The following is a 12,499-nucleotide window of genomic DNA, read 5'->3' on the forward strand; positions in this document are numbered from 1 at the left end:
CTCCACATATAAGTTAAAAAAGCATGGTGAAAACATACAAACTTGATATACTCCTTTCCTGATTTGGAACCAGTCTGTTGTTCCATGTCCAGTTCTAACTGTAGTTTCTTGACCTGCATATAGATTTTTCAGGAGGCATATCAGGTGGTCATGTTTTTGCTGACTGTATAGAGCTTCTCCATCTTTGGATGCAAGGAATATAATCAATCTGATTTTGGCATTGACAATCTGGTGATGTCCATGTGTAGAGTCTTCTCTTGTATTGTTGGAAAAGGGTGTTTGCTATGACCAGTGGGTTCTCTTTGCAAAACTCTGTTATCCTTTTCCCTATTTCATTTTGTACTCCAAGGTCAAACTTGCCTGTTACTCCAGGTATCTCTTGACCTCCTACTTTTGCATTCTACTCCCCTATAATGAAAAGAACATCGTCTTTTAGGTGCTAGTTCTAGAACATCTTTTAGGTCTTTATAGAACCATTCAACTTCAGCTTCTTCATCATTACTGGTTGGGGCATAGACTTGGATTACTGTGATATTGAATGTTTTGCCTTGGAAATAAACATAGATCATCCTGTCATTTTTGAGATTGCCTCCAATTACTGCATCTTGGACTCTTTTGTTGACTATGATGGCTACTACATTTCTACTAAGGGATTTTTGCCCAGAGTAGTAGATACAATGGTCATCTGAGTTAAATTCACCCATTTCTGTCCATTTTAGTTTGCTGATTATTAAAATGTCAATTCTTACTCTTGGCATCTCCTGTTTGACCAATTTCCACTTACCTTGATTCATGGACCTAACATTGCAGATTCCTAGGCAATATTGCTCTTTACATCATTGGACTTTACTTTCATCACCAGTCACATCAACACCTGGCTGTTGTTTTTTGCTTTGGTTCCATCTCTTCATTCTTTCTGTAGCTGTTTCTCCACGGATCCCCAGTAGCATATTGGGTACCTACAGACTTGGGGAGTTCATCTTTCAGTTACCTATCTTTTTGCTTTTTCATTCTGTTCATGGGGTCCTCATGGCAAGAATACTGAAGTGGTTTGTCATTCACTTCTCCAGTGGACAGCCACATTTTGTCACAATTCTCCCCCATGACCCATCCATCTTGGATGGCCCTACATGGCATGGCTCATAATTTCATTGAGTTAGACAAGACTGATCCATGTGATCAGTTTGGTTATTTTCTGTGATTGTCATTTTCATTCTGTCTGTCCTCTGATGGATAAGGATAATAGGCTTATGGTAGCTTCCTGATGGGAAACACTGACTGAGGGGGAAACTGGGTCTTGTTTGGATGGGCAGGGCCATGCTCAGTAAATCTTTAATCCATTTTTCTGTTGATTGACAAGGCTGCATTCCCTCCCTGTTGTTTGACCTGAGGCTCAACTATGGTGGAGGTAATGAAGATAATGGTGACCTCCTTCAAAAGGTCCCATGCACTGCTGCACTCAGTGCCTTAGACCCTGAACCAGGCCACCACAGACCCACGCATCTGCCAGAGACTCCTGGACACTCGCGGGCAAGTCTGGGTCAGTCTCCTGAAGGGTCACTACTCCTTTCTCCTGGGTCCTGGTGTGCACAAGGTTTTGATTGTGCCCTCCAAGTGTCTATTTACCTAGTCCTGTGTAAGTTCTGGTGGCTCTATGGTAGGGTTCATGGCGACCTCCTCCAAGAGGCCTTATGCCAAACCCAGGTCTGCTCCAGCCAGAACCCCAGCCCCTGCTGCAGGCAACTGCTGACACATACCTTCATAGACGACACTCAAACACAATTCTGGGTCGGTCTCCATGGGGTCTCTGGGTTCTGGTGCACACAAGGTTTGTTTTAGCCCTCTGAGCATCTCTGGCAGGTATTGGGTTTGATTCTAAACATGATTGTGCCCCTCATACCATCTTTCTGGGGCTTCTCCTTTTCCCTTGGATTTGCAGTATATTTTTTGGGTGGGATCCAACATTCTGTCAATGGTTATTCAGCAGCAAGTTGTAATTTTGGAGTTCTTGCAGGAGAAAATGCACACATAACCTTCTACTCCACCATTTTAGATCCTTTGATATAGACATGAAAAGTGCCGGAGTCCAACTCCAGCAACCAGGGATTCAACCTGAAGAGGTGAACGGTGTCGGTGATGAGCCAGCCTCTCATTTTTCTTTTGGACTGCCTGTTTATTCCAAGTTTAAGATTCTCTTTTATACTTTTACGAAAACATTAGGCCAGAGGTTTGACATTTTCAGTTCCCCCTCTCCCAGATTTGTTATCTCCATAAATCATTGTTGCTCTTCAAACAGAGTTCCTACTTTAGTGATTCTCTGGGAATCAGCCTTATCATCTGTTATCTACCTCCTCTAATGTGTCCTATAGTTAACTTGTGATTACATTGTAACTCATGCTACATTCATCATTTTACTACTTATCTTCCTAAATCCTGTTTGCCCCTAACATCCTGAGCTCACTATCTCCTAAAAAGGCTTCTAGCTATAGTATCTCTAAAGATTCCTAACTTCTATAAGCTATAGTAAAATATGCTAACTTTACAACATTCCTTAAATCTTTAACTTCTAACTGTTTTAATTATTTCTAAACCCTAAATTCAGTAAACTCCTTTGCCATAAACATTCTCCTCACAAATAGGCTTCAGATAGCAATCCCTCCCTTGGCCTCAAGCTTGCTCATCCTGAAACACTCTTTTGTAAAAGTCCTTGAACAAATGTCAATGATTAACTTTATGAATTGTTTTCTGAGCACAGCTGCAGAAGGCTTTGTGCCTTCTCATGCTCCTCTCAAGAACAATAAACACCTTAATATTCCTTTTCAGTCAACTCAGCCGAGGAGAGGAAAAGACAAGTCAGAATTACAAGGCCTAACTCTTTAATCCTGGGTCCGTGCCTGTGGGATGAGGAGAGGGGGCTGGGGGCTGTGCCTCCATTTTGTCAGTAGTGCCTAACGCGGCTCCCAACAGAAAAGTCTTTAGTCTTAACAAAAGTTCACATTTGCCTATTAATCACAGTATGGTTCTCTTGCAATATAGTCTTTGTAAAGCTAGTGGTTTAGGTTAGAATGAATTTTATTTGTCCAACTATTCTCTCCTGGGAGGTGAGTCCCTACCATAGGCCTCAGGCCAAACTACAGGGAGGGAACACAGCCCCACCCACCAACAGAAAATTGGATTAAAGATTACTGAACATGGACTTGCCCACCAGAGCTAGACCCAGTTTTCCCCATAGGCAGTCCCTCCCATCAGGAAGCTTCCACAAGCCTCTTATCAGAGGGCAGACAGAATGAAAACCATAATCACAGAAAATTAGTCAAAATGATCACATGGATGACCGCTTTGTGTAGCTTAATGAAACTATGAGCCATGCAGTATAGGGCAACCCAAGATAGACAGGTCATGATGGAGAGTTCTGACAAAACATGAGCCACTGGAGAAGGGAATGGCAAAGCATTTCCGTATTCTTACTCGAGAATTCCATGAACAGTATGCAAAGGCAAACAGACACTGAAAGATGAACCCCCAGTTTGGTAGGTGTCCCTTATAAGAGAAGAGAGGATAAATTGTTCCAGAAGGAAGGAAGAGTCTGAGCCAAAGCAGAAACGACACTCAATAATGGATGTATCTGGTGGTCAAAGTCCAGTGATGTAAAGAAAAATATTGCATAGAAACCTGGAAGGTTAAATCCATGAATCAAGGTAAATTGGAAGTGGTCAAACAGGAGATGGCAAGTGTGAACATTGACATTTTAGGAATCAGTGAACTAAAATAGACAGGAATGAGAAAATTAAATTCAGAAAACCATTGTATCTACTACTAAGGGCAGGAATACCTCAGAAGAAATGGAGGAGCCCTCAGAGTAAAAAAAAAAAAAAGTCCAAAATGCAGTACTTGGATGCAATCTCAAAAATGACAGAATGATCTCAGTTTGTTTCAAAGACAAACTATTCAGTATCACAGTAATCCAAGTCTATCCCTGAACCATTAATGCCCGAGAGGCTGAACAGTTCAATGAGGACCTAAAGACCTTCTAGAACTAACATCAATAAAGGTGTCCTTTTAATCATAGGAATGCAAAAGTAGGAAGTTAAGAGATACCTGGAGTAACAGGCAAGTTTGGCCTTGGAGTACAAAATGAAGCAGGGCAAAGGCTAACAGTTTTGCTAAGAGATTGCTTGGGTCATAGCAAACCCCCTTTTCCAACAACACAAGAGAAGACTTTACACATGGACTTTACTGGATGGTCAATGTTGAAATCAGAATGATTATATTCCTTGCAGCCAAAGATGGAGAAGCTCTATACAGTCAGCAAAAACAAGACTGGAGCTGATTGTGGTTCAGATCATGAGCTCCTTATAGCAAAATTCAGAGTTAAATTGAAGAAAGTAGGGAAAACCACTAGGCCAATCAGTTATGACCTTAATCAAATCCTTTATGATCATATAGTGGAAGACAGATTCAAGGGATTAGAGTTGATAGAGTGCCGGAAGAACTATGGGTAGAGGTTTGTAACATTGTATAGCAAGTGGTGATCAAAACCATCTCCAAGAAAATAAACTGCAAAAATAAAGGATTAACTGCACAATAAAGGACCGAAATGGTATAAACCTAACAGAACCAGAAGATATTAAGAAAAGGTGTCAAGAATACATTGAAGAACTGTACAAAAAAGGTCTTAATCACCTAGATACCCACAATGGTGTGATCATTTACCTAGAGCAAGACATCCTGGAGTGTGAAGTCAAGTGGGTCTTAGTAAGTATTACTAAGAATAAAGCTAGTGTAGGTTATGGAATTTCAGCTGAGCTATTTCAAATCCTAAAAGATTATGGTATTAAAGTGCTGCACTCAATATCCCAGCAAATTTGGAAAACTCAGCAGTGGCCACAGGACTGGAAAAGGTCAGTTTTCATTCCAATGCCAAAGAAAGGCAATGCAAAGAATGTTCCAACTACCGCACAATTGCACTCACTCATTTCACATGCCAGCAAGATTATGCTTAAATCCTCCAAGCTAGGCTTCAACAGTATCTGAACCAAGAACTTCCTGATGTACAAGCTGGATTTAGAAAAGGCGAAGGAACCAGAGATCAAATTGCCAACATCTGCCAGATCATAGATAAGGCAAAGGGATTCTATGAAAACATCTATTTCTGATTCATTGACTACACTAAAGCCTTTGACTGTGTGGATCACAAAAAAACGTGGAAAATTCTTAAAGAGAAGGAGTATCAGACCACCTTATCTGCCTCCTGAGAAACTTGTACGCAGGTCAAAAAGCAAAAGTTTGAACCAGACAGAGAACAACAAACTGGTTCAAAATTGAGAAAGGAAAATGTCAAGGTTGTATATTGTCACCCTACATACTTAATTTATTGAAGAATACATCATGTGTAATGCTGAGCTGGATGAAGCTCAACTGGAATCAAGATTGCTGGGAGAAATACCAATAACCTTAGATATGCAGATGACACCACCCTTATGGCAGAAAGTGAAGAGGAACTAAAAAGCCTCTTGATGAAAGTGAAAGAAGAGAGTGAACAAGTTGGCTTAAAGCTCAACATTCAGAAAACTAAGGTCGTGGCATCTGGTCCCATCACATTATGGGAAATAGATGGGGAAACAGTGGACACAGTGACTGCATACTTAACTTATATGAAGAATACATCATGTGAAATGCTGAGCTGGATGAAGCTCAACTGGAATCAAGATTTCTGGGAGAAATATCAATAACTTTAGATATGCAGATGATACCACCCCTATAGCAGAACAGTGAAGAGGAACTAAAGAGCCTTTTGATGAAGGTGAAAGAGGACAGTGAAAACGCTGGCTTATAACATTCAAAAAATACAGACCATTGCATCCGGTTCCATTCCATCATGGCAAATCGTTGTAGAAAAATGGAAACAATGACAGACTTTATTTTCTTGGGCTACAAAATCACTGAGGAGGGCATGGCAACCCACTCCAGTGTTCTTGACTGGAGACTTCCCAAAGACAGGGGAGCCCGGTGGGCTAGAGTCCTTGGGGGTCACAGAGTCAGGAATGACTGAGCAATTAAGCATAGCACAAAATCACTGAAGATGGTAACTGCAGCCATTAAATTAAAAGACACTTACTCCTTCAAAGAAAAGCAATTAAAAATCTAGACAGTGTGCTAAAAAGTAGAGACATACTTTGCTGACAAATTTGCATATAGTCAAAGCTATTGTTTTGCCAGTAGTCATGTACATATGTGAGAGTTGGACCATAAAGAAAGGTGAGTGCTGAAGAACAGATGCTTTCAAACTGTGATGTTGGAGAAGACTCTTGAAAGTCCCTTGGACAGCAAGGAAATGAAACCAATCAGTCTTAAAGGAAATCAACCCTGAATATTCATCGGAAGGACTGATGCTGAAGCTGAAGCTCAATACTATGGCCACCTGATGTGAAGTGCTGACTCATTGGAAAAGACCCTGATGCTCTAAAGATTGAGGGCAAGAGAAGGGGATGACAGAGAATATGATGGTTAGATGGCATCACTGATTCAGTGGACATGAGTTTGAGCAAACTCTGGGAGACAGTGAAGGATAGGGAAGCCTGGTGTGCTGCAGTCCATGGGTTCATGAAGAGTCAGGCACAACTGATTGATTGGACAACAACATTCTCTGTGACCTAAATGTCTCTCTCTTTTCTTTTTGTGGTCTACATTTTTTATATCCTTCATTCTTCAAAGATAATGGTATTAATATATTTCATCTAAAAGAATGTTAATTTATGTTTTAGGAACTGAGCTAAAAACAAAATACATTATGTCATGTTTCCCTTAGAAAATTTGCACATCTCATTATACCTTACCACACATCCAGAACAGCTCCAGGTGTTTTTGGCCATTCTCACTATTAAAGAACTAATATATCACAATAGTGTGGTCATTCACGCAGAACCAGACATCTTGGAGTATGAAGTCAAGTGGGCCTTAGGAAGAATTACTACGAAAAAAGTTACTGGAGGTGATGGAAATTAAAGCTGAGCTATTAAAAATAATAAAAGATGATTAGTGTTAAAGATGTTAAAGTGTTGCAATCAATAGTCCACAAATTTGGAAAACAGTAGTGGCCCCAGAACTGGAAAAGGTGTTTTTATTCCAATCCCTAAGAAGGATAATGTCAAAGAATGTTCCAACTATAGTAAAATTGAGCTCATTTCACACGCTAGCAAGGTTTGCTCAAAATCCTTCAAGCTAGTCTTCAGCAGTATGCAAACCAAGTACTTCCAGATGTACAAGTTAGGTTTAGAAAAGTCAGAGGAACTAGAGATCAAATTGCCAACATCCATTGGATCATGGGAAAAAAGGGAATTATAGAAATACATCTACTTCTTCTTCATTGACCATGCTAAAGATTTTGACTGTGTAGATAAAAACAAACTGTGGGAAATTCTTCAAGAGATGGGACTATCAGACCCCTTTGCCTGTCTCTCCTAAAAAAACCTATATGTGGGTCAAGAAGAAGAGTTAGAACTGGGCATGGAAAAATTGAGTAGTTCAAAATTGGAAAAGGAGTACAACAAGGCTCTGTATTACCACCCTGTTTATTTAACTTATATGCAGAGTACATCATGCAAAATGCCATGCTGGATTTTGTCTCAAGCTGGAATCAAGATTTCTGGGAGAAATAAAAATATCCTCAGATATACAGATAATATAACTCTAATAGCATAAAGTGAAGAGGAACTAAATAGCTTCTTGGTGAGGGAAAAAGAAGAGAGTAAAGAAGTTGGCTTAAAACTCAACATTCAAAAACTAAGACCATGACATCTGGTACCATCACTTCATGGCAAATAGAAAGGGGAAAAGTGAAAACAGTGACAGATTTTATTTTCTTTGGCTCCAAAATCACTGCAGAAGGTGACTGCAGCCATGAAATTAAAATACACTTCCCGAAGCAAAGCTATGACAAAACTTGACAATGTATTAAAAAGCAGAGACATCACTTTGCCAACAAAGGTCTGTATAGTCAAATATATCATTTTTCTAATGTACATATGTGTGAGTTGGACCATAAAGAAGTCTGAGCACCAAAGAATTGATGCTGGAGAAGAGTTTTGAGAGTCCCTAGGACTGCAAGGAGATCAAACCAGTCAATCCTAAGGAAATCAACCCTGAATATTCATTGGAAGGACTGATGCTGAAGCTGAAGCTCTAATGCTCTAATACTTTGGCCACCTGATACAACAAGCTGACTCATTGTAAAGACAGAAGGCAAAAGAAAAGGTGGTGGCAGAGGATGAGATGGTTAAATAGCATTGTTGACTCAATTGACAAGAGTTTGATCAAACTCTGAGAGATAGTGGAGGACAGAGGAGCCTGGCGTGCTGCAATCCAGGGGCATCACAAAAAGTCAGATATGACTTATCAACTGAACAACCACAAAAAATATATCATGTGGCTCCTAAAATGATGATACTCACTAGAGTCACAGAGTGTGAATCCGCATTAGGTGTTATGCCCTAATATATAGTAAGGAAAGGAGCCTGAAATAACTGACATTGTATAAATACAATCCTAATTGATAGATAGACAAGCATCAGACATAGGAGAGCCAAATACAAATCATTATTATTGTAAAATTATTTAAAGACAATGGCTTCTGAGGGGTTAATGGGGTTGTTAATGTGTCCTGCCTGTGAAGTTCCTCACTGAGCTGGTTTGCAAGATCCCATCTACAGGGAAGTTGGGATCTACACTTCTTTCTACTTGCTCAATGATAAAGAGAAGAAATCAAAAAAATAAAATAAAATCACATGATGTATGCTTTTAAATAGAACATCCACAGTGGTAGCTCAGCTGGCAAAGAACCTGCCTGTAATGCAGGAGACACTGGTTCAATTCCTGGGTTGGGAAGATCCCCTGGAGAAGGGATAGGCTACTCACTCCAGCATTCCTGGGCTTCCCTGGTGGCTCAGATGGTGAAGAATCTTCCTGTAATATAGGAGATCTGGGTTCAGTCCCTGGGTTGGGAAGATCCCCTGGAGGAGGACATGGCAACCCACTCTAGTATTCTTGCCTTGAGAATCCCCAGGGAAAGAGGATCCTGGCAGTCCATGGACTCCTTATACAATTCATAGGGTCACAGAGTTGGACATATCTGAGTGATGAAGCACACAGCACAGGCCCAGGAGAACATGAACCAGAGTTTACCGCCACTAAGCAGGTATCTTATTCTTCCTTTTGTGGGGGAAATGACTCAGGAATAGGCATAGGCCAGGGACACTTAACACTAGAGATATCTTTGTATGTGGAAATAAGAGGATGTTAGAGGTCTGTGTCCCTACCCACCAAAATATGTTGAAGTCCTAATTCCTAGTACATCTAAATATAACCTATATTGATATAATCTTTACAGAGGTAATCAAATTAAATTTTGGTCATTAGTGTGGTCCCTAAGCCAATATGACTGTGTTCTTTTTACAACAGGAAACTTTAGACATAGACATGCACAGAGAGAAGACTATGCAAAGACACAAATAATGTCACATAAAGATTCATGTTATGCTACCACAAACCAAGGAATGTCTGGGGCTGCCAGAAGCTGAAAAACAAGGAAGGATCCTTTCCTATCACCTTCAGAGGGAGTGTGGCACTGTCTACACCTTGATAGTAGATTTCTAGCCTCTTGAACTGTGAGACAATGAAGTTACTTGTTACACAGAGGTCTGAGTAAACTAATAAAGAGAACCTCCCTATGACCAAAGTGAAAAATCATACTTTTGATTAATAAACAAAACTTGAACTAAACTGTTCAAGATGCAAACATTAAAGGCTTTTGAAAGTACTTAAACTGAAAGCATATTTCACAAAGCTAGAGAATCAGGACAGTATGGTACTGGCATAAAAACAGAAATATAGATCAATTAAACAAGATAGAAAGCCCAGGAATAAACCTAGGCACCTATGGGCACTTAATCTTGAACAAAAGAGGCAAGAATATACAAAGGAGAAGAGACAGCCTCTTCAATAAGGGGTGTGGGAAAGTTAGACAGCTACATGTAAAAGAATAAAACTAGAATACTCCTAATATCATACACAAAAATAAACTCAAAATGGATTAAAGACCTAGAGGTAAGCCAGAAACTATAAAACTCTTAGTGGAAAACATAAGTAAAACACTCTTTGACATACATTACAGCAATATATGACCCACCTTCTAGAGTAATGGAAATAAAAACAAAAATAAACAAGTGGAACCTAATTAGTGGTGCTAGTGGTTAAGAATCTGCCGCCAAAGTAGGAGATGCAAGAGATGCGGGTTTGGTCCCTGGGTTAAGAAGATCCTCTGGAGTAGGAAATGGCAACCCGCTTCAGTATTCTTGCCTGAAAAATTCCATGGACAGAGAAGCCTTGTGGGCTACAGTCCAGGGGGTTGCAGAGAGCCAGACATGACTGGGTAACCAAGCACATAATTAAACTTAAAATCTTGTGCACAGCAAAGGAAACTATAAACAAGATGAAAAGGCAACCCTCAGGATGGGAGAAAATAATTGCAAATGAAAACAACTGTCAAGGGATTAAAGTACAAAATATAGACGCAACACACACAGCTCAATACCAGAAAAGCAAACAATCCAATCAAAAGTGGGTGGAAGACCTAAACAGACATGTCTCCAAAGAAGAGGTACAGAGGGCCAACAGACACATAAAAAGATGTGCAACACCACTCATTATTAGAGAAATGCAAATCAAAACTATAATGAGGTATCACCTCACACTGGTCAGAATAGCCATCACCAAAAGTCTTCAAACTATAAATGCTGGAAAGACTGTGAAGTAAAGGAGACCTTCTTGTACTGTTGCTGAGAATGTAAATTAAATAGCAACTTTGGAGAACAATGTGGAAATTCCTTAAACAACTAGAAATAAAACTACCATATTACCCAGCAATCCCACTACTGGACATATATATTCCCTGAGAAAACCATAATTGAAAAAGACACATGAATCTCAATGTTCATATTGGCACTATTTATAACAGCCAAAGATGGAGAAGCTCTATACAGTCAGCAAACACAAGACTGGGAGCTGACTGTGGCACACATCATGAGCTCCTTATTGCCAAATTCAGACTTAAATTGAGGAAAGTAGGGAAAACCACTAGATCATTCAGGTATGACCTAAATCAAATCCCTTATGATTATACAGTGGAAGTGAGAAACTGATGTAAGGGACTAGATCTGATAGATAGAGTGCCTGATGAACTATGGACTGAGGTTCGTGACATTGTACAGGAGATAGGGATCAAGATCATCCCCATGGAAAAGAAATGCAAAAAAGCAAAATGGCTGACTGGGGAGGCCTTACAAATAGCTGTGAAAAGAAGAGAAGTGAAAAGCAAAGGAGAAAAGGAAAGATATAAGCATCTGAATGCAGAGTTCCAAAGAATAGCAAGGAGAGATAAGAAAGCCTTCCTCAGCAATCAATGCAAAGAAATAGAGGAAAACAACAGAATGGGAAAGACTAGAGATCTCTTCAAGAAAATCAGAGATACCAAGGGAACATTTCATGCAAAGATGGGCTCGATAAAGGACAGAAATGGTATGGACCTAACAGAAGCAGAAGATATTAAGAAGAGATGGCACGAATACACAGAAGAACTGTACAAAAAAGATCTTCATGACCCAGATAATCATGATGGTGTGATCACTCACCTAGAGCCAGGCATCCTGGAATGTGAAGTCAAGTGGGCCTTAGGAAGCATCACTATGAACAAAGCTAGTGGAGGTGATGGAATTCCAGTTGAGCTATTTCAAATCCTGAAAGATGATGCAGTAAAAGTGCTGCATTCAATATGCCAGCAAATTTGGAAAACTCAGCAGTGGCCACAGGACTGGAAAAGGTGAGTTTTAATTCCAATCCCAAAGAAAGGCAGTGCCAAAGAATGCTCAAACTACCACACAGTTGCACTCATCTCACATGCTAGTAAAGTAATGCTCAAAATTCTCCAAGCCAGGCTTCAGCAATATGTGAACCGTGAACTTCCAGATGTTCAAGCTGGTTTTAGAAAAGGCAGAGGAACAAGAGGCCAAATTGCCAACATCCACTGGATCATCAAAAAAGCAAGAGAGTTCCAGAAAAACATCTATTTCTGCCTTATTGACTATGACAAAGCCTTTGACTCTGTAGATCACAAGAGTCAAACAGTCGAAAATTCTGAAAGAGATGGGAATACCAGACCACCTGACCTGCCTCTTGGAAAACCTAAATGTATGTCAGGAAGCAACAGTTAGAACTTGACATGGAACAACAGACTGGTTCCATATAGGAAAAGGTGTACATCAAGGCTGAATATTGTCACCTTGCTTATTTAACTTATATGCAGAGTACATCGTGAGAAACGCTGGGCTGGAAGAAGCACAAGCTGGAATCAAAACTGCTGGGAGAAATATCTGTAACCTCAGATATGTAGATGACACTATGCTTATAGTAGAAAGTGAAGAGGAACTAAAAAGCCTCTTGATGAATG

Source organism: Bos taurus, chromosome 17, assembly GCF_002263795.3.
Source record: "Bos taurus isolate L1 Dominette 01449 registration number 42190680 breed Hereford chromosome 17, ARS-UCD2.0, whole genome shotgun sequence".
In the NCBI taxonomy this organism is placed as follows: Eukaryota; Metazoa; Chordata; class Mammalia; order Artiodactyla; family Bovidae; genus Bos; species Bos taurus.